Source organism: Chrysemys picta, chromosome 1 (assembly GCF_011386835.1).
Source record: "Chrysemys picta bellii isolate R12L10 chromosome 1, ASM1138683v2, whole genome shotgun sequence".
In the NCBI taxonomy this organism is placed as follows: Eukaryota; Metazoa; Chordata; order Testudines; family Emydidae; genus Chrysemys; species Chrysemys picta.
In genome coordinates, this window is record NC_088791.1 from 359,387,594 (window position 1) to 359,409,780 (window position 22,187).

The 22,187-nt window shown below is 53.5% G+C and overlaps 1 long non-coding RNA gene across 1 annotated transcript; it reads right to left on the reverse strand.

The window, feature by feature from the left end:
- Positions 1-10,991: 10,991 nt before the first annotated feature.
- LOC135980994 (uncharacterized) lies at positions 10,992-16,658 on the reverse strand. Its single transcript, XR_010597953.1, has 4 exons — positions 15,846-16,658; positions 15,178-15,713; positions 11,525-11,576; positions 10,992-11,104 (listed from the first exon to the last, which is right to left on the reverse strand). It is a non-coding gene; the product is annotated as an uncharacterized LOC135980994 (long non-coding RNA).
- Positions 16,659-22,187: the final 5,529 nt, after the last annotated feature.

Below are 22,187 nucleotides of genomic sequence, written 5' to 3' on the forward strand. Positions count from 1 at the left end.
TGTAGCTGAAGAGGGTGGCAGGCCCAGCCCACCCACCCCATCTGCTAAGCTAGGTACTGGGGGAGGCAGGTGTCCCTGCCTCTCTGGGAATGGGGGAAAGGGAACCCCTTTGTTACCCCTGCTACTCCTGAGGGCAAGGGGCAGGGCCCCACGCAGCTGCTGTCTGGCAGGGGAGGACGCCCCACAGGTACCGTCACTCCAAATTGGGGCAGGGCGTCATCTCCAATCTGGGACAAACCAACCATGCCTCTGGAGGTTCCACAGCTCGCTGAGCAGAAAGCACAGGTCACAGGCCAAAGGCGGCAGCTTCCCTGAGTTGAAGCCTTTCTGGGCCGGCTCTGTTACTGTTTAGGCAATTATTACCCGCTCTAATCTCTGTGCTGGCTCCATTCCATCGGCTATTGCAGCCCGGTGTCAAACATCCCCAGGGCTAAGAACAAAGCAGGGCCCAGCACAAGCTAGTCAATCATGAGCGTGAGCACAGAGTTCAGTTCACGATGGATCGAGTGCCAGCTTGTTAGCTCTCGCCAGAGGAGCGCGGGGGCTGTGAGTCTAACCCCCTGGGAGCTGGACAGAGCTGAACTTCTCCTTACTTCGGCATCATGGTCGCTAGCTGCAGCAGAGGAAAATGGTTCCCACCAGGGACAGGGAGCACATGCAATATGTTTTATTGCTGGGGTAGGGGGTGGTATGACAGCAATCCCCCCAGACAAATTATTCTATTCTACTGTAGCAAATCCATGTCTGCCTATGTCACTGCACTGCATACCAGGAGCACCAGGATACCTCAGTGACAACTGTGATAGAGCTCAGATCCTCCTACTCAAAAAGCCCAGGCCCTTACCACTCAAACGAAAGGAGATTCTCCATGAATGTTAGCACTGTAACCCTTCTGCCCCTCTGAGTTGGCAGCAACAAGGGCCGGGTTCAGTATCTAGGGTTTCCGTTTCAATAACACAATGCAAAACCGGCTCGAGCCCCCACCCAGTGACCTGGGACAATTACATACCACCCCCTCCGAGCGCCTCTAGGAGGCAATACTTCCCCTCTCGCAAGCACGGAGTCTGAGTGTAGCAAAAGCCTTTTAATAAAGGAGGGAAACAATGCGGCATTATGTTGGGGAAACACCACAAACAGGATTCTTAACACAAACCATGAGCAAAAGACCCACCTCCAAGTAAGTTTGGCAGTGTCCTTTTCCCCTCAGGGTTTTAAGTCCAATCACCCCAAAGTCCAACAACCCCAAAGTCTCTGTCCCTGGTCACTGCCGCCCCAGAGTTCAAAAGTTTATCTGCAGAGTTTTTCCCCCCGCAGCCTGGGCGGAAATGGGGGGGGGGGGGCACACGGGATGCTAAGAGACACCTTACGTGGTCCGAGGCCGACTGCCCCACCTCTCCGTGGAGTTCTGCTGCAGCCTTTACCACGGATGGCTTCGCTCTACCAGCCGCGCCGCGCCACACCGCTCCGCTCCTCCAGTCGTCCCCGCAAACTGCTCAGCTCTGCCAGCCGCTCCACTCCACCAGCCGTCCCATGAACCGCTCCAGCTGCCCCCGCCAATGGCTCAGCTCCTGAAGTTCTTTTCCACCCTCGCCATAATTCACCACCAGATGTCAGGGGAGAGCTTATCCTGACTCTGCTTACAGCACTATAGGGCCTATGACAAAGAGTTGAGCAATTCCATCCCATAGAAGACGGTGGTACCTATACATACTAGCTAGTTCATTGCACACTCCTCTTTTTAGGAAAATCTTGTGCTCCCGAGTCTGGGTTTTACCTACACTCAGTCCTGCCAGTGTAACAAATCTACAGCCACATATCCTGGGTGGCCACTGGATTGTTACTGTGTTATTAGGCAGAAGTTAGCTGGGGCATCAGGGATTTTCATAGGCCAGCTGATATTAACCCATGAGTACTTGTCTTAAAAGTCCATGCACAAGACAGATAGCTCAAATGAGTAATGCATCATCAGGCCTGACGTCCTCCAGCCGCCCCTGCCAACTGCCAGCTCCCCCTGTCCTGACATGGAGGCTTTCATCTTTGTTTCTATTCAAAACAGGTTACCAAATTCTCCTCCCCCACGATCCCAAAATAATGTAAGGGGGAAAAGACAGCTTGCTGAGAACAAAATCATTAGGAGACAACATAGTTCAATAGATTCCTTCACCTTGGTTTAATTCTTTGCTCACGTTTTTCTGTTCTCACACTAGTTTTTAAACAGATGGCCCAGTCGTTTCAACTTTGGCGGAGATCACAGGTGAAATGAGTTTGTGGCCTCAGCTTACTTAAAGCACCAATGCAATTTTGACCTGTCGTTGTTTCACCAACAGCCGTCAGGGGAGGAATGTTTATGAATAATTGTTCCCATTTGCTTTCCAGACGGCATGTACAGCAGGTATCTGTTCCACCACCACCGAAACACAGCCAGTTCTGGGGTGTAACATGGCAGTTGTTTCACAGCACAGGGCAACACTACCTACCATTTTAGGAATGGTGGATCCATATGAAACGTCAAGGAAAATATAAGGGGACAAATGACCATTAACTACACAAACTGGAACTTAGTCAGGACACCAAGGGTGACATCCTTTCTCAAGTCCCTCCCCTGCCACAGACTTCCTGTGTGACCTTGGGCAAGTCACTTAGTTCCTGAGTCTCAGATCTGCACTGTGCAATGGGCATAATAGCATTGCCCTGCCTCCCAGGGGTGTCCTGAGTATAAATACATTAAAGATTGCGAGGCTCTCAGTTGCTATGGTGATGGAGGCCATATAAGCACCATAGATGACCGATACCCCCTTAAGGAAAGCATAACAACACTTCTGTATCAGCTGCCATCCAAAGATCTCAAAAATCATGGATATATTAAGCCACACAATACCCCTATCAGCTAGCTGTTATTACCCACTTTTACAGGTGGGGAAACTGAGGCATGAAGCTGCTAAGTAACTTGTGTACAAGAGCTCCGAGGAGGCTGATGGGCAGGCCCTGAATAGAATTCAGATCTCCTGATTGCCAGCCCGGTGCTGTAATCAGAAGACCATCCTTCATCCCTATGTTTAATAATAATTATATTTTGAAAAAAGTTTTTAACAGCAGACCAGTTTTATACCTAGGGGCGAAGGTGCATTCAAGGACTCTGTATGGCACATGTAGGTAAATGGTGGCTTGTAGTGTTACCAGTTGAGTTCCCATCCCCAGGGATACCTGTGTAAGCAGGGTTTGAATGAGATCTCTCCTGACAGCTAGCTGGGAGGGGAGAGACTTCAGTAGCAAACTGTATTTACATGAACACACCTACTCTGCCAAGATATCCAGCAGATAGAGCTGTGTTGCTCAAAGTGATCCACTTTGGCTGGTGTTGGGTTACAAATCACTTTAGTACTGAAAGCAGGGGTAGTGAGATGTAGTTATCAATGTTGTTGTATGAATGAAGGGGAGCAGAACTGTGCTTAGTCTAGGCCAAGTGAGGGGTTCACCCTCAGCTGAAAAGACCTCATTAAGCCAGGGTCTCAAATGCCAGGTGTCCCAGCCAAAAAAGGTGGATTCTTCCAAAGGGTCCCTGGTCAGGTTTAACTTGGTCCTTCCCACTGTTCAAAGACAGAGCTAAATAGGCTCTCTTAAAAGCCTTTATTATTTAAGTGCTTAAATAAGAGCTGAAATCACTTGTGGTGGGGTTATGTTTCTACCCAGCCTGCAAAAAGCTGAAAATCATTAAGAGACTGACCAGCAGAGAGGCAGGTGGCCGGCGGGTGCAGCGAACAAGTGGCTGGTGGGGCAGCCAGCGGAGAGGAACCACAGCTGGTAGGGCAACCAGCCAGAGCAAGCGCTCAGATGGCAGAGCAAGCAAGGTGCTTTCTTCTGCTGGTGGGAGGTGAACTCACACAGATGCACCTCTGACCCCTGGGTCTTCACTGACCAAGGACAACCCCTGTGAGTGGGGTATGGTGAGGGAGCAGGGAGGGGCACAGAAAAGGAACTTTTGATTGTAGAACATGAGGCGGAAGGCTCTGCCCCACGCGCTGTGGGGTGGGTGTCCTGCTCAGTTTTATGTTTATGAATCCTGCTTGTGCCATTTCCCTTAATTCATGCTGGGTGACTTCCCTCCTTTCATTAAAAGTTTCTTTTCTACACTCAGACTCTGTGCTTGCGAGTGGGGAAGTTTTGCCTCTCAGGCACCCAGGGGTGGTGTGGAATTTTCCCAGGTTCCTGGGTGGGGGCTCGAGCCAGTTCTGTGTTGTACTGTTGAAAAGGAACCCCTAGATACTGATCCCAGCCCTGGTTGCTGCCAGCTCCACCTGGCAGAAGAGTTACACCTTGTCTGAAGTGTAACTCAGGTATATCTCTTGGGTTTGTCTATTAATGAGCTAGGGCACACAGAGATCAGACTGAATGTGGATTACAGTCATGCCACAAAGCACAAATAACACAGTGCAGCCTCAGGGCCGGCTTTAGGCCGATTCGGCCGATTCCCCTGAATGGGACCCCGCGCAGCGCTCCACCCCGGCCCCAGCCCACTTACCCCTCCTCCCCTGAACGCTCCGCCCACCTTCTCCTCCCCCTCCCCTGCTTCCCGCGAATCAGATGTTCGTGGGAAGCCTGAAACAAGCAGCAGGCAGGAGGTAAGCAGGGGCGGATGCGAGGAGAGTTCCAGGGAGGCTCAGTGAGGCCCAGTCCGGCCCTGGCCGAGCGCGCGGCTCCCTCTGGCCTGGCCCCCCGGCCGAACACCCCCAGCCCGGTCCTGGCCGAGTGGCTCTGGCCCAGCCTGGCGGCGCCGGTCTCGGTCCTGGCTGAGCAGCTCCGGCCCGGACCCGGACCCAGAACTGGCTGAGCGGCTCCGGCCTGGCTCGGGCCCCGCGGTGCCGGCCCTGGCCAAGTGGCGCCGTCCCGTCCCGAGAGGCTCTGGCCCGTCCCCGTCCCGGACGCGGACCCGGCCGAGTGGCTCTGGACCGGCTCAGCTCGGGCCCTGCGGCACCGGCCCCAGCCAAGCGGCGCCAGCATGGATCGAGAGGCTCCAGCCCGGCCCTGGCCCAGCGGCTCCGGCCCAGACCCTGACCCAGCCGAGCGGATCCGGCCCGGACCCGGCCCAGACCGAGCAGACCCGGCCCAGACCCAGACCCGGCTGAGCGGCTCCAGGCAGCGCGGTAAGGGGGCAGGGAGCAGGTGTTGGAAGAGGGCAGGGGAGTTCGGAGGGTTGTGGGGGGGGGGTGGATAGGGGTCAGGGCAGTCAGAGGGCAGGGAACAGGGGGATTGAATGGGGGCAAGGGTCCTGGGGGGGCAGTGAGGAAGGAGCAGGGGTTGGGTTGGGCGGTGGGGGGCAGTCAGGGGCAGGGGTTCCAGGGGCAGTCGGGGACAGAGAGAAGGGGTGGTTGGATGGGGCAGGGGTCCTGGGGTGTGTGTCAATAACTTTAGGTAGGCTTAGCATGCATCCGCATACATTACGCAATGTATGTAATATATAATTTTGTTATTATTTATATAGTTATGGAAAGTAAATAATACATGGAAGAAATTAAAGGTGTTTTTTACGTGTGTTTTTTTTTAAGTCATCCCTGTCGGGGCCCCACTGAAAATGTTCGAATTGGGCCCCTCACTTCCTAAAGCCGGCCCTGACTAAACTAATAAGATTACAGCAGGGTTTGCAAAAATGAAGGTTGCAGCAAGCCCTTACAAAATGGACTAAGCGTTTTAAAATGGGGTTTGAATGACAATATGGCAAACAGTGAACAGAAGTTACAATATAGACAAGTATAATGGATGGCAAACAGTGAACAGAAGTTACACTGTAGGCAAGTGTAATAAATTTTGAACAGAAGTTACAATACTGAAGTAAAATATTGCTCAGGCGTGCAGGAGTGAAATCAGGAAGGCCAAATCACACTTGGAGTTGCAGTTAGCAAGAGATGTTAAGAGTAACAAGAAGGGTTTCTTCAGGTATGTTAGCAACAAGAAGAAAATCAAGGAAAGTGTGGGCCCCTTACTTAATAAGGGAGGCAACCTAGTGACCGAGGATGTGGAAAAAGCTAATGTACTCAATGATTTTTTTGCCTCTGTCTTCACGCACAAGGTCAGCTCCCAGATTGCTGCACTGGGCAGTACAGCATGGGGAGAAGTGACCAGCCCTCTGTGGAGAAAGAAGTGGTTCGGGACTATTTAGAAAAACTGGACGTGCACAAGTCCATGGGGCCGGATGCGCTGCATCCGAGGGTGCTAAAGGAGTTGGCGGGTGAGATTGCAGAGCCATTAGCCATTATTTTTGAAAACTCATGGCGATCGGGGGAGGTCCCGGATGACTGGAAAAAGGCTAATGTAGTGCCCATCTTTAAAAAAGGGAAGAAGGAGGATCCGGGGAACTACAGGCCAGTCAGCCTCACCTCAGTCCCTGGAAAAATTATGGAGCAGGTCCTCAAGGAATCAATTATGAAACATTTAGAGGAAAGGAAAGTGATCAGGAACAGTCAGCATGGATTCACGAAGGGGAAGTCGTGCCTGACTAACCTAATTGCCTTCTATGATGAGATAACTGGCTCTGTGGATGAGGGGAAAGCAGTGGATGTGTTATTTCTTGACTTTAGCAAAGCTTTTGATACTGTCTCCCACAGTATTCTTGCCACCAAGTTAAAGAAGTATGGGCTGGATGAATGGACTGTAAGGTGGATAGAAAGCTGGCTAGATCGTCGGGCTCAACGGGTAGTGATCAATGGCTCCATGTCTAGTTGGCAGCCGGTTTCAAGTGGAGTGCCCCAAGGGTCGGTCCTGGGGCCGGTTTTGTTTAATATCTTTATTAATGATCTGGAGGATGGTGTGGACTGCACTCTCAGCAAGTTTGCAGATGACACTAAACTAGGAGGCGTGGTAGATACACTAGAGGGTAGGGATCGGATACAGAGGGACCTAGACAAATTAGAGGATTGGGCAGAAAAAAACCTGATGAGGTTCAACAAGGACAAGTGCAGAGTCCTGCACTTAGGACGGAAGAATCCCATGCACTGCTACAGACTAGGGACCGAATGGCTAGGTAGCAGTTCTGCTGAAAAGGACCTAGGGGTCACAGTGGACGAGAAGCTGGATATGAGTCAACAGTGTGCTCTTGTTGCCAAGAAGGCTAACGGCATTTTGGGCTGTATAAGTAGGGGCATTGCCAGCAGATCGAGGAACGTGATCGTTCCCCTTTATTCGACATTGGTGAGGCCTCATCTGGAATACTGTGTCCAGTTTTGGGCCCCACACTACAAGAAGGATGTGGAAAAATTGGAAAGAGTCCAGCGGAGGGCAACAAAAATGATTAGGGGTCTGGAGCACATGACTTATGAGGAGAGGCTGAGAGAACTGGGATTGTTTAGTCTCCAGAAGAGAAGAATGAGGGGGGATTTGATAGCAGCCTTCAACTACCTGAAGGGGGGTTCCAAAGAGGATGGAGCTCGGCTGTTCTCAGTGGTGGCAGATGACAGAACAAGGAGCAATGGTCTCAAGTTGCAGTGGGGGAGGTCCAGGTTGGATATCAGGAAACACTATTTCACTAGGAGGGTGGTGAAACACTGGAATGCGTTACCTAGGGAGGTGGTGGAGTCTCCTTCCTTGGAGGTTTTTAAGGCCCGGCTTGACAAAGCCCTGGCTGGGATGATTTAGCTGGGAATTGGTCCTGCTTTGAGCAGGGGGTTGGACTAGATGACCTCTTGAGGTCCCTTCCAACTCTGATATTCTATGATTCTAAGCAGTGCAAGTCTCAGTGATTTAAGCAGGAATTGGATTGATAGTGAAACTTACAAAGGCAGCTGACTGAACAGCTATGGCTCTTAACAAGCATTTTAACTGTTAATTAGCCAGTTATTGGGGTAACCGGTTTTATGAATGAATATTGTTTCATTCATAAAACTTTACCGGGGTTGTGCCTATATGGCACTGTCTAGTCCGTGGGGTTCTTCTTTACGTAATGTATTGGAGGAGCCGCATACAGAACATATACACCTCGAGGGCCATACCAGAGGCTTCACCTGTCGCGTCCTTACCCTGCCCAGTTCAGCCATTCCTTGCCACGCAGATGCTCTTTTCTGCAGGCAGCTTCACTGGACCAGGCGCATTCTGCGGCTGTGCCCTTAGCAGTCCTGCCCCGAATCCCAGGTGAAAGGTGTTAGTCTGTACAAAGGAACGTCAGCGACCTAATCACAGCCTGGGATCTAATGCTCCTAATCCCTCCAGCAGCAGCGTGGCAGCTGGCACTTATGATGGGCAAGAGCGGAATTCCAGCCCCATGGCACTGGACACCCACATGCGCTCTGGGACGTGCTGACTGCCATGCTGTGAATCCCAGAATTGGGTCCCAGAGGTGGGACTGTTGGAGAGCAATTGCAGCCCCAGTCCATCTGTGTTTCTGATTGTTTCAGGAAGTCCTCAGATATGAGGGGGCGGTACTTCCTGGCCAGCCAGTCAAAAGTGTTAGCGTCACCGTGAGATAAACCTCTCTCCCAGACCACACCCTCTGATCCACCTCTTCCACTCCAGATCCAAAAAACCCAGATATCAGGTCTTGTCAAATGGCTCCTGGACACACAAGCTGGAACTCGGACTGGCCGGGTGGCAACCCTAATCCTCCATGAATGTATCTAGTTCTTCTTTGAACCCTGTTATAGTTTTGCAGGTTGACTGTGCGCTTGTGAAGAGACTGTGCACAGTGTGAAGATTGATCCCATTGATAGATTGTCAGCTCTTCATGGCAGGGATTGTCTTTTGTGTTGTGTTTGTGCAGCACCTGGCACAATGGGGCCTAGTCCATGACTGGGGCGCCTAAATCATATGGTAATATAAATAACAAACACATATACAGCACCTGGCACAATCGATTGGGGCCATTAGGTCCTACTGAAATCCAAATAAATAATAATAATAACGGATTTGAATTGCACTGGGCATAGGGCCAGAAACCTATGCCCTAGGGAACCACTGGTGTCAAGAACCTAGCTCTGGGTCTGTTATTGTCCGTGTCCTTAGCTGCTCTTGTCAACACAAAGCTGAACCGGGGGTGTTTTGGTGGCACTCCCTCTGGAGCTGCCTGTATTGTTAACAGTTTGCAGGTGAAATACAGTCCAGAGCCGAACTTGCCGTGACCTACAGTCTGGTAGGTTTGTTTCCTGCCACGGCTCCGTGTTTGATGTGGCTCTCGGGAGGTCAGTGAGAACGTTTGCATTCCCATGAGTCACCCTGTGGCTCGAGCAATGCAGAACAGGTGTGTTTTCCCCACAGAGAAGTAAGCAGAGGTGTGGATCATTTATCCTGTTACCTCTGCATGGGGCAGAGAAAATTAAAGCTCTCCAAGTGTTTCAGGCTTTTCTCTACACATGACCAGGAGGAGGAACAGGAGCAGGCCGTGATGTCAGAGAATGCCAATGTGTAGGAGCATCTGCGGGCACCTGAGGATTTGTTTTTGCAAGACCTTTTAACTCATGATTGTTTACCTCCTCATCAAATGTCACTCAGATTTGGTCTGATTTCCCCCTGGCCAACTATGAATCTTCCAGCCTGCACTGCTTGGAATGCAGGAGCTGGAGGTCCCTTGTGTCAATACTGAGCCAGTGGGGCTAGGGGCGCTCTGCTGCTGGACCACCTGCCGGAGGAGCCGTAACCCTTCTCCAAGGCCCCTTCCATTGCCACCCCATCACCGAGGCCCTGCCCCGCCCCGTCTCCGAGGCCCCACCCCCGCTCACTCCATTCCCCCCGCCCTCTGTCGCTCGCTCTCCCCCACCCTCACTCCACTCCCTCATTTTCACCGGGCTGGGGCAGGTGGTTGGGGAGTGGGAGGGGGTGAGGGCTCCAGCTGGGGGTGTGGGCTCTGGGGTGGGGCCAGGGATGAGAGGTTTGGAGTGTGGGAGGGGTCTGGGCTGAGGCAGGGGGTTGGAGGGGACATGGGCTTTGGGGTGGGGGTGCAGGTTCTGGACTGGGGCCAGAAATGAGGGGTTCAGGGTGTGGGAGGTGGATCCAGGCTGGGGCAGGAGGTTGGGGTGTGAGGGTGAGGGTGAGGGCTCTAGCTGGGGGTGTGGGCTCCGGGCTGGTGACGAGGAGTTTGGAGTGCAGGAGGGGGGTCCAAGTTGCGGCAGGGGGGTGGGGCGTGGGTTTCAGGAAAGAGTTTGGGTGCAGGGTGGGGTTCAGGGCTGGGGCAGGGGGTTGGGGTGCGGGAGGAGGTTAGGGCTCCAGCTGGGGGTATGGGCTCTGGGGTGGGGCTGGGGATGACGGGTGGGGGAGGTGAGGGCTCCGGCTAGGGGTGCGGGCTCTGGGGTGGGGCTGGGGATGAGGGGCTTGGGGTGCACGGTAGGGTGTTGGGGTGTTGGGGGGGGTGCAGACTCTGGGAGGGAATCAGAGTCATAGAAGATCAGGGTTGGAAGAGACCTCAGGAGGTATCTAGTCCAACCCCCTGCTCAAAGCAGGACCAATCCCCAAGCTTGGGTGCAGGAGGGGGCTCAGAGCTGGGTCAGGGCGTTGGGGTGCAGGAGGGGATTTGGAGTGCAGGCTCCGGGTGGTGTTTACCTCAGCAGGTTCCAGGGAAAGGGTGACATGTCCCTTAGCTCCTAGGCGGAGGCGCAGTCAGGCAGCTCTGCCCGCTGTCTCCACCCTCAGGTGCCACCCCTGCAGCTCCCATTGGCCGCGGCTCCCAGGCAATGGGAGATGCGGAGCCAGCGCTCGGGGTGGGGGCTGTGCATGGGGCTGCGGCCGTCCCTCCATCTAGGAGCCGAGGGACATGTCGCTGCTTGCGGGAAGACGCGCGGAGCCAGGTAGGGAGCCTGCCAGCCCCACGCCAACCGGACTTTTGACAGCCCAGTAGCAGTGCTGACCGGAGCCGCCAGGGTCCCTTTTCGAGCGGGTGTTCCGGTCGAAAACCGGACACCTGGCAACCCTAGCCAGGATGCTGGCAGCCAGCAAGATTCCTCTACTATTAAAGGTGCAGTGCCCAGAAAAGAGAAGGCGACATCTCAGTCACATGGCTACACGCGGCCTAGTGCACAGTGAGGAAAGTTGGCCGCACACACTTGGAAATCAGCAGCAGCTTTATTATGCAACAAACAACTCGATGCCATGTTAACTCTGGCCCGTCCTTCTGTGACGCTTCGAAAGGCTCCTATGAGAGGGGGAAAACACAGTAAAAACAATGATCTTCAGCTACATATTGATCTTCCAAACTCTCTGTTTCTAGCCATCCAGCTTGCATCTAAACACTCTGCACTCATATTAAAACGACCATCGTTTCCACCTGAAAGGACCACGTTTCCTGCCCCTCTAGGGTTACAGGGGTGTACCCAGGGCCGGCACAACCCATTAGGCAATCTAGGCGGTTGCCTTGGGCGCTAACATTTGGGGGGCGGCGACCGGATCTTCGGCTGCCCCCGTTGTCATCGGTATTTCGGGGGCGGGACCTTCTGCCGCCTGTCGGGGGCGGCATTTCGGGGGCGGGACCTTCCGCCACCTAGGGCGGCAAAAACGCTGGCGGCGCTCCTGGGTGTACCTAGAGCTGTAGTGCACGGCCCGTGTCTGTGCTTACCTCGCTAGTCCTGGAACAGCTCCTCGGGAAACAGCACCTCAGCCCTTCTGGCCTGGAATAGGAAGAGGAAGGATTAATCATTCAAACACATAACAGCCCATGTCACCGTGGGGCTGAAGGGCTCCTGCTACTCAGACTGCATCAATGGGCACAGAGACGGGACATAATCTGACCCGCTGCAAAGGGACCTAAGAGGAGAAAAACGTAGGGGAGGCAAAGCATCAGCGCCACCCTGTGGGGAGTGGCTTACATGACTAGTTTCTGCCTTACTTTTTTGGAAGAACAATACAAAGTCCTAACTAAGGGGGAACTGTTTCCTTGCAGTGAGCCCAGGACAAATTCCCACCAGAGGGGCTGCTGCTGGCTAGGGTGTTAACTTGGACCCTGCCTTCCTTTGCAATCCCCAAGCCTCTTCAAGCGCAGTCAATTAGGACTCCAGGAACAGAGGTGGTTGCTTTGGGTAGGTCTACACTTGGGGCTATTTCGACCCTGCTAGCACGGGTGTAACAGCAGTGTAGATGGTGAGGCCTGGCTAAGGCAAGTAAAGGGACGCTTGAACCCTATGGCTATGCACCCTACATGCCCATGCAGGGCCTCCCGTGTCTACGTTGCTATATTTAGTAGGGTAGAGTCCTGCCCCTTCCCCGCTGCCAGAGCCTTTCCCCACGGCAGTGAAAGATTCCAGTGGGGAAAGGCTCTGGTGGGGGGAGGCAGTGCGGAATGGCACCGGCAGCTCCCCGAGCTGAGCCTGGCTGCCCTCCCTAACACAGCCTTTCACGTGTAGCTACACGCACCCTACGTGCTGACGTAAGTGTAGACAAGGCCTTTGTGTAATAAAGGACAGTGCAGGATGGAAGAGGGACAGGGTCAGGATTTAAGGATCATGGAAGCTTTTCTTTTGTTAGCTGCTGTATGGAGATGGCTGCTGTGTTCGTAAAGGGACCCCTGTACCACAGAAATAGCTCAGGGTCTGGGACAGGGTGTCACATTTTTCCTTGTCCTTCTGCACCTCAAAACTTTTTTTTTTAAAAGGCTACTAGTCAAATCCTGCAGTTGGGAGCCCAGCGTGCAGTGCACACAGCCCAGCTACACACCAGGGGTTATTGTAATCAGCGACTGCCCCAAGCCACATCATTTAGCTCTGGCTCCGGATCCAGATCTCAGCGTCCCCAAGTCCACCAGTGCTGGGTTTGGGGTTTCCAGTCTGAGCCCATCTCTCACTGCCATGATCATTTCAAAGCCTCGGCCAACACACTCCAGTGTCCTGAGTCACTGATGCTGCAGGGCTAGAGACCCTCAGCTGGTGGGAATTTGCAGAGCTCCATTGCCGTCCATAGCGCTAAGCCAATTTGCACCATCCGAGCAGCTGGTTCTTGGCGTCTGGTACTGACTAGTGAAGGACTAGCTATAGCCATTAGCAGACTGAATCAAAACTTGAGTTCCAGCCAGTCCAGGACCCCATCTCTGACAGCAGCCAGCACCCGGTGGTTCAGAGGAAGCTGTCAGAATCTCACAGTAGCAGCTGTGGAAGAATCTGTCTCCCAGATCGGCTTTCTACAGATCTCTAATAGGCCTTTGTCCTTATTCTCCCCCAAAGCGGAGTGACGTTAGCACAGGAAGGAACAAAGGTACCTGTTCTAAATAGAGTTCAGCCTGAGAATTAGTCTGAATCCAATATGCCGACAGGCTGAAAAACATGAAGGGCCCAGCCGGCTCTGTAGTGCTCTGCGCTTTCCCAGCCAGCCAGGTCCTTCCTGAAGCCGTTGTTCAGAAAATAGGGGTCTCCTGAGAATCGCCCTGGGCTCATGTGCGCATGGTGGCTGGGGTGGGAGACTCAGTGGGGACAAGAGCCAGAGTCAGTCCAGAGCGACTGTAGGAGAACTACGCTGCGAGCTGGACTGTCCCCGTCCCAGGCAAACCGGCAGGCTGCTTTCATGGTTAACGTGGTCTTGCCTCCAGCTTTCCTGTCTTAGTTTTAAGCAATTGTCCCGGCCTCCTGAGAATGTGAATAACTCCCGTAGGCTCGCTGATCACCGGGACCACACGCGCCCGGAGCCTTCCCCTTGCCATCAGCTCCCTCACTCCGTGCCCATAACTCTCCTCCCACAGTCCAGGGACCAGTTATTTTGCCCTTTGCTGTATTTTGTCTAGAGTCTCCTCTGTAAATGTGTGTGTGTGTGGGAGGGTGGGGGTGGGGGAGGGGTGAGAATTGCCATATGAAAGGTGGCGAGGAGAGAGCTTGTCTCTAGCTCTACAGAGCTTTGATCTCCTTGCTGTGATTCACACCCTTACTGCTGCGTAATAGAGGTGAAGGAGGCATGGCCCAGTCTAGTGGCACTAGCCCATTTCAGTCATGAGGACAGAGGTTGCTGTGCTCTGGGTTTATCCTGCCAGCCTGGGGCTGGCCAATCACTGTACTGTTATGTAATAAGGGTCCCCTGTGGAACGCAGAATGAGCTAGTCAGGGTCAAAGGTTACTTGGTCCGTCCTCAGCCATGAATTTTAGCAGGCAGATGCTGCTCCTCCCTCTTTTCTCCTCTTTGTGGACTTTGGCGGTGCCCAGCAGTTCGTGTGTTGGGGGCTCAACAAGGAAAAAAGAAGTTTAGCAACAGCAGAGAAAGGGGAACCCTGGATTAGCTTTATTCCAGCTCAATCATCACACTATTAATGATGGAAATGGTCTCTGCTCTGTCCTTTGTAGGGCTCAAAGAACACATTCCCTTCTCCATGGGCCTGGGCCAAAGCCCATTAAAGACAACAGAGAGACTGACTTCCATGAGCTTTGTTTGGATCAGGCCACCTTGAACAAAGAGGGGTTGGACTCATTCCTGCATCACTAGGCTTAGCCTATAACCATCTCACTGTCCACTATTTCCTTTGACTGACGGGCTGGTCTCACCCTCACTCAGTTCCCGGACTAAGGAACTGGATCTGGGGAGTTTGTACCCAATATCCCCCACCTCCTCCCTCTTTACATCTGAGGGTCTCTCTGATGAGTCCTTGCTGAGGACTGTCAAGTCATATTGCCCAGGCCTGATCTTCTTTGACTAAACACCAGGAAATACGGGCTTCCAGGGCTCCATCTGTGTCTTTGCATTAACCAGGTGTATCTTCCTGCCTCATTTAACTACCAGGCTCCTCTGATCAGCGAAGCAGCAGAAAAGCTTCCTGACTCAGGATACAGAGTAACTCTGCTGCTCAGTGCAGCATCTGCCAACCTGCCAGCCTTGAGGCCCAGCCTGTGATATGGTTCTGCAGATCCTAGGCTCAGTGCAGATCCTGGCAGCTGCGTGGGAATGTGCCTGAAAGCCGCTTTTGTGCGCCACCCCCACCAACTTGGAGGCCATCTGGCCACTGGGCCAGCCCCCAGCATAAAGCAGAGAAGCCTCAGGGATGCCGCAGCCATGCCCCCTCTGCCTTGGGAACACCTCCCTCTCCTGGGGCTGGGAGGAGGGTGGTGTTGGAGCCATTACAACAGGCCGATGGCGCCCATTACAGAAGAGGATCATCACACAGTGGATGACCAAAGCACACAGTACAAATTAGACCCCATTGGTGCCATGACAGGGCCTCTGCGTCCCCATTGCCATCTCCTTGACCCACACCCTGGGACCTCTGCTTCCTCACTGCACTAACCTAAGGATATTACTTACGTTCACGTACCAAGTCCAGGCCTCCTGATCTGGGTCTGTCTGCCGGCGTGCTGGACAGTGCGCCCTAGGGAATCAACACAACGGCTCTCCTGTCAATGCTTACATTCTCCAGGGCGAACTTTCAGAGGTTCAGCCTCTCAACAAAGAGAGCAGTTTTCAAGATGTCTCACGGGAAATCAAACGCAGTCACAATCTGGGAAATTACCGAGGGACTGATGGCCGAATGCTACGCTACTTCCACTGTTCCAGAGGGATTTCCTCAGAAGTATCTGGATGATTATGGTTTCAACACAATCCCTGCCTTTTACATAAACCCCAGGCCACCCCACTTACAGGTCAAGAAATGAGGATGCAAGGTGCCCCAGACATACATATGGGGCACTGCCAGTTGTGAGAATATGGGACTGAGCAACGCTCTGCAATCTCAGTTCAACAAGTCAACAAAACTTACCTCAGCAAAGAAGGCAACTGAGGTGAGCGTGTGCTTCTTCCTGCCCCACTTGGGCCTGAAATCCTTCCCTCTCTCATGTGGGGCTCTGGAACATAAATACCCATGAGTAACAGGGACAGCAAGCTCTATAGAGCAAATCCATACGGCAGATGGTAGAAAGAATAGCTTCTACTATCTATCTATCTGTCTATCTATCATTACATGTTAATTCACTTACAGCATCTAGGCCTCCCCATTGTAGCTGAATGGCTCACAGTCAGAAGCTGGGATGTATCTGTTGAGGGGCTGGATTGTAGGATGAGAGTCCATGCATAGGCTCAGGCCAATGTCTTCCTATGTCACTGTCCAAAGTCTGGCACTAACATTCATATTCAGGCATCTCAATGAGTGGATTGATTTTCAGAGGAGCTGAACAGCCACGGCTTCGGCAGATTCGAGTGAGGAGTTCTTGGTATTCAGCATTTGAGAAAGGTCAGGCCATTTATTTAGGTGCCTGAGTGTGGCATTGCAGCCTCTGCCATGGGTCGTTTACAATGAATACGAAATCAACATCATCTCGGCACGACAACCAAGTTCAGGATCTAATCGAGCTGTATCCTCTCTGTACTGCTGTACGGTTGCGAAACATTGGGACTGCGCCACTCAGAGTGGGCAAAGCTGGAGGCTTTCCACATAAAATGCCAACGTTGTATATTGGGCATAGAGTGGAACGACTTCATTTGTAAAGCAGATGTTTATGGTCGCTCCGGTCTACAGACTACTGGGGCCATTGTCCGCAGATGGCGTCTTATGCTTTTCAGACATGTGGAGAATATGCCACAAGACCAGGCCTGCACAACATACGGCCCGTGGGCCACATGCGGCCCGTGTGGGCTCACTGTGCGGCCCGCGGGGGGATTCTAAACCCCACGCACACAAAGTCCCGAGGCTGGCGTGGCGGCGCTTCCTGGGGCAGCTCCTGGTGGCGTGCCTGCCTGCCGACAGGAGCCAGCAATGTGGGACACGGGGATGGAGCCCGCGCGCGGCGCCGCGCCTCCACGCCCGCCCCCGGCCCCAAGTGGGACACGGAGCCCGCGCGCGCCGCTGCCCCTCCCCACTGCCCCAAGCGGGACACGGGCACGGATCCCTTGCCCGCCTCCCCCCCCCAGCGGGACACAGGGCTCAGCCACCCCCCACGTCCTGAGCACTTTTTGGCCCACCTCCCGCCCCCGGGACTCCTGCCCCATCCAACCCCCCGCGTTCCTTGATGCCCCCCCCAGGACCCCTGCCCCATCCACCCCCTTCCCTGTCCCCTGACTGCCCTCCGCCGCCCCATCCAACTCCTCTCCTGATTCCCCATCCAACCACCCCTTCTCCCTGTCCCCTGACCACCCTTGGAACCCCTGCCCCTGACTGCCTCCCACTGCCCCATCCAACCCCTGCTCTTTCCTGACTGCCCCCCGGGACCCTTGCCCCCATTCAATCCCCCTGTTCCCTGCCATCTGACTGCCCCGACCCCTATCCACCCCCCCACCAAACTCCCCTGCCCTCTATCCAGCACCCCCTCCCTGCTCCCTTACCGCGCTACCTGGAGGTGGCTGGCGGCACTACAGCTGCGCCGCTCGGCTGGAGCCGGGCCACGCTGCCACCGCGCAGTGCCTGGAGCACCGGGTCAGTCTGAGCTTGCAGCCCCCCCGCTTCCCGCCAATCAGCTGTTCGCGCAGGAAGCCTGGGAGGGCTGAGAAGCAAGCGGCGGCTTCGCGCTCAGGCCCAGGGAGGCGGAGCGGAGGTGAGCTGGGGCGGGGAGCGGTTCCCCTGCACGCCCCTCCCCCCGGGTTACCTGCTGTGGCGCGGACGGCTCCTCCCACCCCAGCTGACCTCCACTCCGTCTCCGCCTCCCTGGGCTTGAGCGCGAAGCCGCCACTTCCTTCTCTGCCCTCCCAGGCTTCCCGCACGAACAGCTGATTCGCGGGAAGCGGGGGGGAGGGGGAGAAGCGGGGAGGAGTGTTCAGAGGCTAGGGTTACCATATCTCATAAATAAAAAAAGAGGACCCTCCATGGGCCCTGGCCCCGCCCATTTCCCCACCCCTAGCCCCGCCCCAACTCCGCCCCTTCCCCACCCTAACTCCGCCCCCTCCTCCCTCCGACTCCCAGCCAGGGGGAAAGGGCTGCCCCAGCGCTACCGACTTCAGGGTTTGCCGGGCAGCCCCCAGACCCTGCGTCCCCAGCTGGTGCTTCCCCAGCGCAGCTGGAGCCCGGGAGGGGAAGTGCCCAGCCGGGGGCACAGGGTCTGGAGGCTGCCCGGCAAACCGTGAAGCCGGTAGCGCTCGCGCTTTGGGCAGCCCCTATGCCTCCGGACCCTGCGCCCCCAGCTGGGCACTTCCCCTCCCGGGCTCCGGCGGCGCAGGGTCCGGAGGCACGGGGGCTGCCCGAAGCCGGTAGCGCTCGGGCAGCCCGGCTCTTAAACAGAGCCGAAGAGGAGCAGAGCCTCCAGCTGCGCGGCTCTGCTCCTCTTCGGCTCTGTGTAACTGACACAGTGTAAGTTACGCAGAACCGCGCGGCTGGAGGCTCTGCTCCTCTTCGGCTCTGTTTAAGAGCCGGGCTGCCCGAGCGCTACCGGCTTCGGGCAGCCCCCGTGCCTCCGGACCCTGCGCCGCCGGAGCCCGGGAGGGGAAGTGCCCGGCTGGGGGCGCAGGGTCTGGAGGCACGGGGGCTGCCCGAAGCCGGTAGCACTCGGGCAGCCCGGCTCTAAAACAGAGCCGAAGAGTCGGGGAGGAGCAGAGCTGCCATTTTCCCAGACATGTTCGGCTTTTTGGCAATTCCCCCTGGACGGGGGTTTGACTGCCGAAAAGCCGGACATGTCCGGGAAAAAGAGGACGTATGGTAACCCTATCAGAGGCGGAGGCGGAGCGGAGGTGAGCTGGGGCCGGGGAGCGGGGCGGAGAGCTGGAGCACCCATGGGGTCGGCTCTTAAGGCACCACTTTTGGATAATGTGCTCAGGGGGAGCAGCCGCTCCCTCTGCTCCCCCCCAGCTACAGTCCTGGGCACTTCAACTTACCGGTTGTTAAATTTAGAAGCCCTTTTAGAACCGGTCCCGCGCAGGACAACTGGTTCTAAAAGGGCTTCTAAATTTAACAACCGGTTCCCGCGAACCGGCTCCCGCTCACCACTGGAGACTCCCCTTGCCGCTCTCCCCCTAGGAGCCAGAGACCTCCCAGCAGGGCTGGTGAGTGCGGCCAGGGAAGGGGGAAGGGTGTGGTGGAGTGAGTGTCTGGGAGGTGTGCGGGGGGTGCTGGGCTGTGAGGGTGTGGAGGGCGCTAGGCAGTGGGGGAGGTTTGTGTGTTGTGGGGTGCTAGGCAGTGGGGCCAGTTGGGGGGTGCTGGGCAGTGAGGGAGATCTCATAGACTCATAGACTCTAAGGTCAGAAGGGACCATTATGATCATCTAGTCTGACCTCCCGCATGATGCGGGCCACAAAACCTGACCCACCCACTCCTGGAAGAATTCTCTCCCTTGACTTAGCTGTTGAACTCCCCAAATCATTATTTAAAGACTTCAAGTTGCTGAGAATCCTCCAGCAAGCGACCCTGCCCCATGCTGCGGAGGAAGGCGAAAAACCTCCAGGGCCTCTGCCAATCTACCCTGGAGGAAAATTCCTTCCCGACCCCAAATATGGCCATCAGCTGAACCCCGAGCATGCGGGCAAGATTCTCTAGCCAGACCGCCTGGAAAAGTTCTCTGTAGTAACTTTTAATATCCCATCATTGACCATTGTTATTGACCTATTGACTAAAATCACTGTATCCCATCAAACCATCCCCTCCATAAACTTATCAAGCTTAATCTTAAAGCCAGAGAGGTCTTTCGCCCCCTCTGTTTCCCTTGGAAGGCTGTTCCAAAACTTCACCCCTCTGATGGTTAGAAACCTTCATCTAATTTCAAGCCTAAACTTCCCGACGGCCAGTTTATATCCATTCGTTCTAGTGTCCACATTAGTACTGAGCTGAAATAATTCCTCTCCCTCCCTGGTATTTATCCCTCTGATATATTTAAAGAGAGCAATCATATCCCCCCTCAGCCTTCTTTTGGTTAAGGTAAACAAACCGAGCTCCTCGAGTCTCCTTTCATACGGCAGATTTTCCATTCCTCGGATCATCCTAGTGGCCCTTCTCTGTACCCGTTCCAGTTTGATTTCATCCTTTTTAAACATGGGAGACCACAACTGCACACAGTACTCCAAATGAGGTCTCACCAGTGCCTTGTACAACGGAACCAGCACCTCCTTATCCCTACTAGAAATACCTCGCCTAATGCATCCCAAGACCGCATTCGCTTTTTTCACGGCCACGTCACATTGCCGACTCATAGTCATCCTGCGATCAACCACGACTCCGAGGTCCTTCTCCTCTTCCGTTACATCCAACTGATGCGTCCCCAGTTTATAACTAAAATTCTTGTTAGTTATCCCTAAATGCATGACCTTACACTTCTCACTATTAAATTTCATCTTATTACTATTACTCCAGTTTACAAGGTCATCCAAATCTCCCTGCAGGATATCCCGATCCTTCTCCGAATTGGCAATACCTCCCAACTTTGTGTCATCCGCAAACTTTATCAGCCCACTCCTACATTTGGTTCCGAGGTCAGTAATGAATAGATTAGATAAAATCGGACCGAAAACCGAACCTTGAGGAACTCCACTGGTAACCTCTCTCCAACCTGACAGTTCACCTTTTAGTACGACCCGCTGCAGTCTCCCCTTTAACCAGTTCCTTACCCACCTATGGATTTTCATATCGATCCCCATCTTTTCCAATTTAGCCAATAATTCCTCATGCGGTACCGTATCAAACGCTTTACTGAAATCGAGGTATATTAGATCCACCGCATTTCCTTTATCTAAAAAATCTGTTACTTCCTCAAAGAAGGAGATCAGGTTGGTTTGGCACGATCTACCTTTCTTAAAACCGTGTTGTAATTTGTCCCAATTGCCATTGACCTCAAGGTCCTTAACTACTTTCTCCTTCAAAATTTTTTCCAAGACCTTGCATATTACAGATGTTAGACTAACAGGCCTGTAGTTACCCGGGTCACTTTTTTTCCCCTTCTTGAAAATAGGAACCACATTAGCTATTCTCCAGTCAAACGGTACCACCCCCGAGTTTATGGATTCATTAAAAATTATCGTTAAGGGGCTTGCAATTTCCCGCGCCAGTTCTTTTAATGTTCTCGGATGAAGATCATCCGGTCTGCACGATTTAGTCCCGTTAAGCTGTTCGAGTTTGGCTTCTACCTCGGATACGGTAATGTCAATCCCCACTCCTTTATTCCCATCCGTCTCACTTCTACTATTCCTCAGCCTTTCATTAGCCTCATTAAATACCGATGCAAAATATTCATTTAGATATTGTGCCATGCCTAGATTATCCTTAATCTCCACTCCATCTACAGTCTTAAGCGGTCCCACTTCTTCTTTCTTTGTTTTCTTCCTATTTATATGGCTATAAAAGTTCTTACTATTGGTTTTAATTCCCCTCACAAGGTCCAACTCTACTCGGCTTTTGGCTTTTCTCACTCCATCTCTACATGTTCTGACCTCAATAAGGTAGGTTTCTTTGCTGAGCCCCCCCCTCTTCCACTCCCTGTACGCTTTCTGTTTTTTCTTAATGACCCCTCTGAGATGCTTGCTCATCCAGCTCGGTCTAAATCTCCTGCCTACGAACCGTTTTCCCTTTCTTGGGATACACGCCTCTGACAGCTCCTGCAACTTCAACTTGAAATAATCCCAGGCGCCTTCCGCCTTTAGATCCCTAAATATGTTAGTCCAATCCACTTCCCTAACCAGTCTCCTTAATGTATTAAAGTTAGCCCTTTTGAAATCGTAAACCTTAGTCTCCGATTTAATTTTGTTAATCTTTCCATTTAGTTTAAATGGAATTAGCTCATGATCACTTGAGCCAAGGTTGTCCCCTACAACCATTTCCTCAACGAGGTCCTCACTACTCACCAGCACCAAATCTAAAATGGCATCCCCCCTCGTCGGTTCAGCAACTACTTGATGAAGGAATTCATCAACTATTACGTGTAGGAAAATCTGAGCCCTATTATTGTTACTAGCATTTGTTCCCCAATCTATATCTGGGAAGTTAAAGTCTCCCATGATTACACAGTTCCTATTAGTATTTACTTCTCTAAAAACGTTAATGAGTTCTCTGTCCATATCCAGGCTTGGGGTGTGCTATAGACCGCTTTTATAGGCCCTCTCCTCAGCCAAGCTCCGCCCCCAATCAGGGCTCAGCTGCCCGCCCAGCACGCTGCCCCTACAGGCCTCTACACATACAAGCAATACAAAGACAGACGCAAATACAGGTACCTTCTCCTCCAATGGAACTCCCACTCAAAGATCTGTGTGTGTCAGGACACTGGGGGTCTGTGTGGGGCATTGTTTAGTTGTGGTGGTGGGGCTGTGGGGAAGGGCCCTGGGAGGGAGGGAGGGAGGAGAAATCTGTGTGTATTGGGAAACTAGCGAGTGGGGGGTTCTATGTGGGGTGCTGATGTGTATTAAGAGTTACCAGC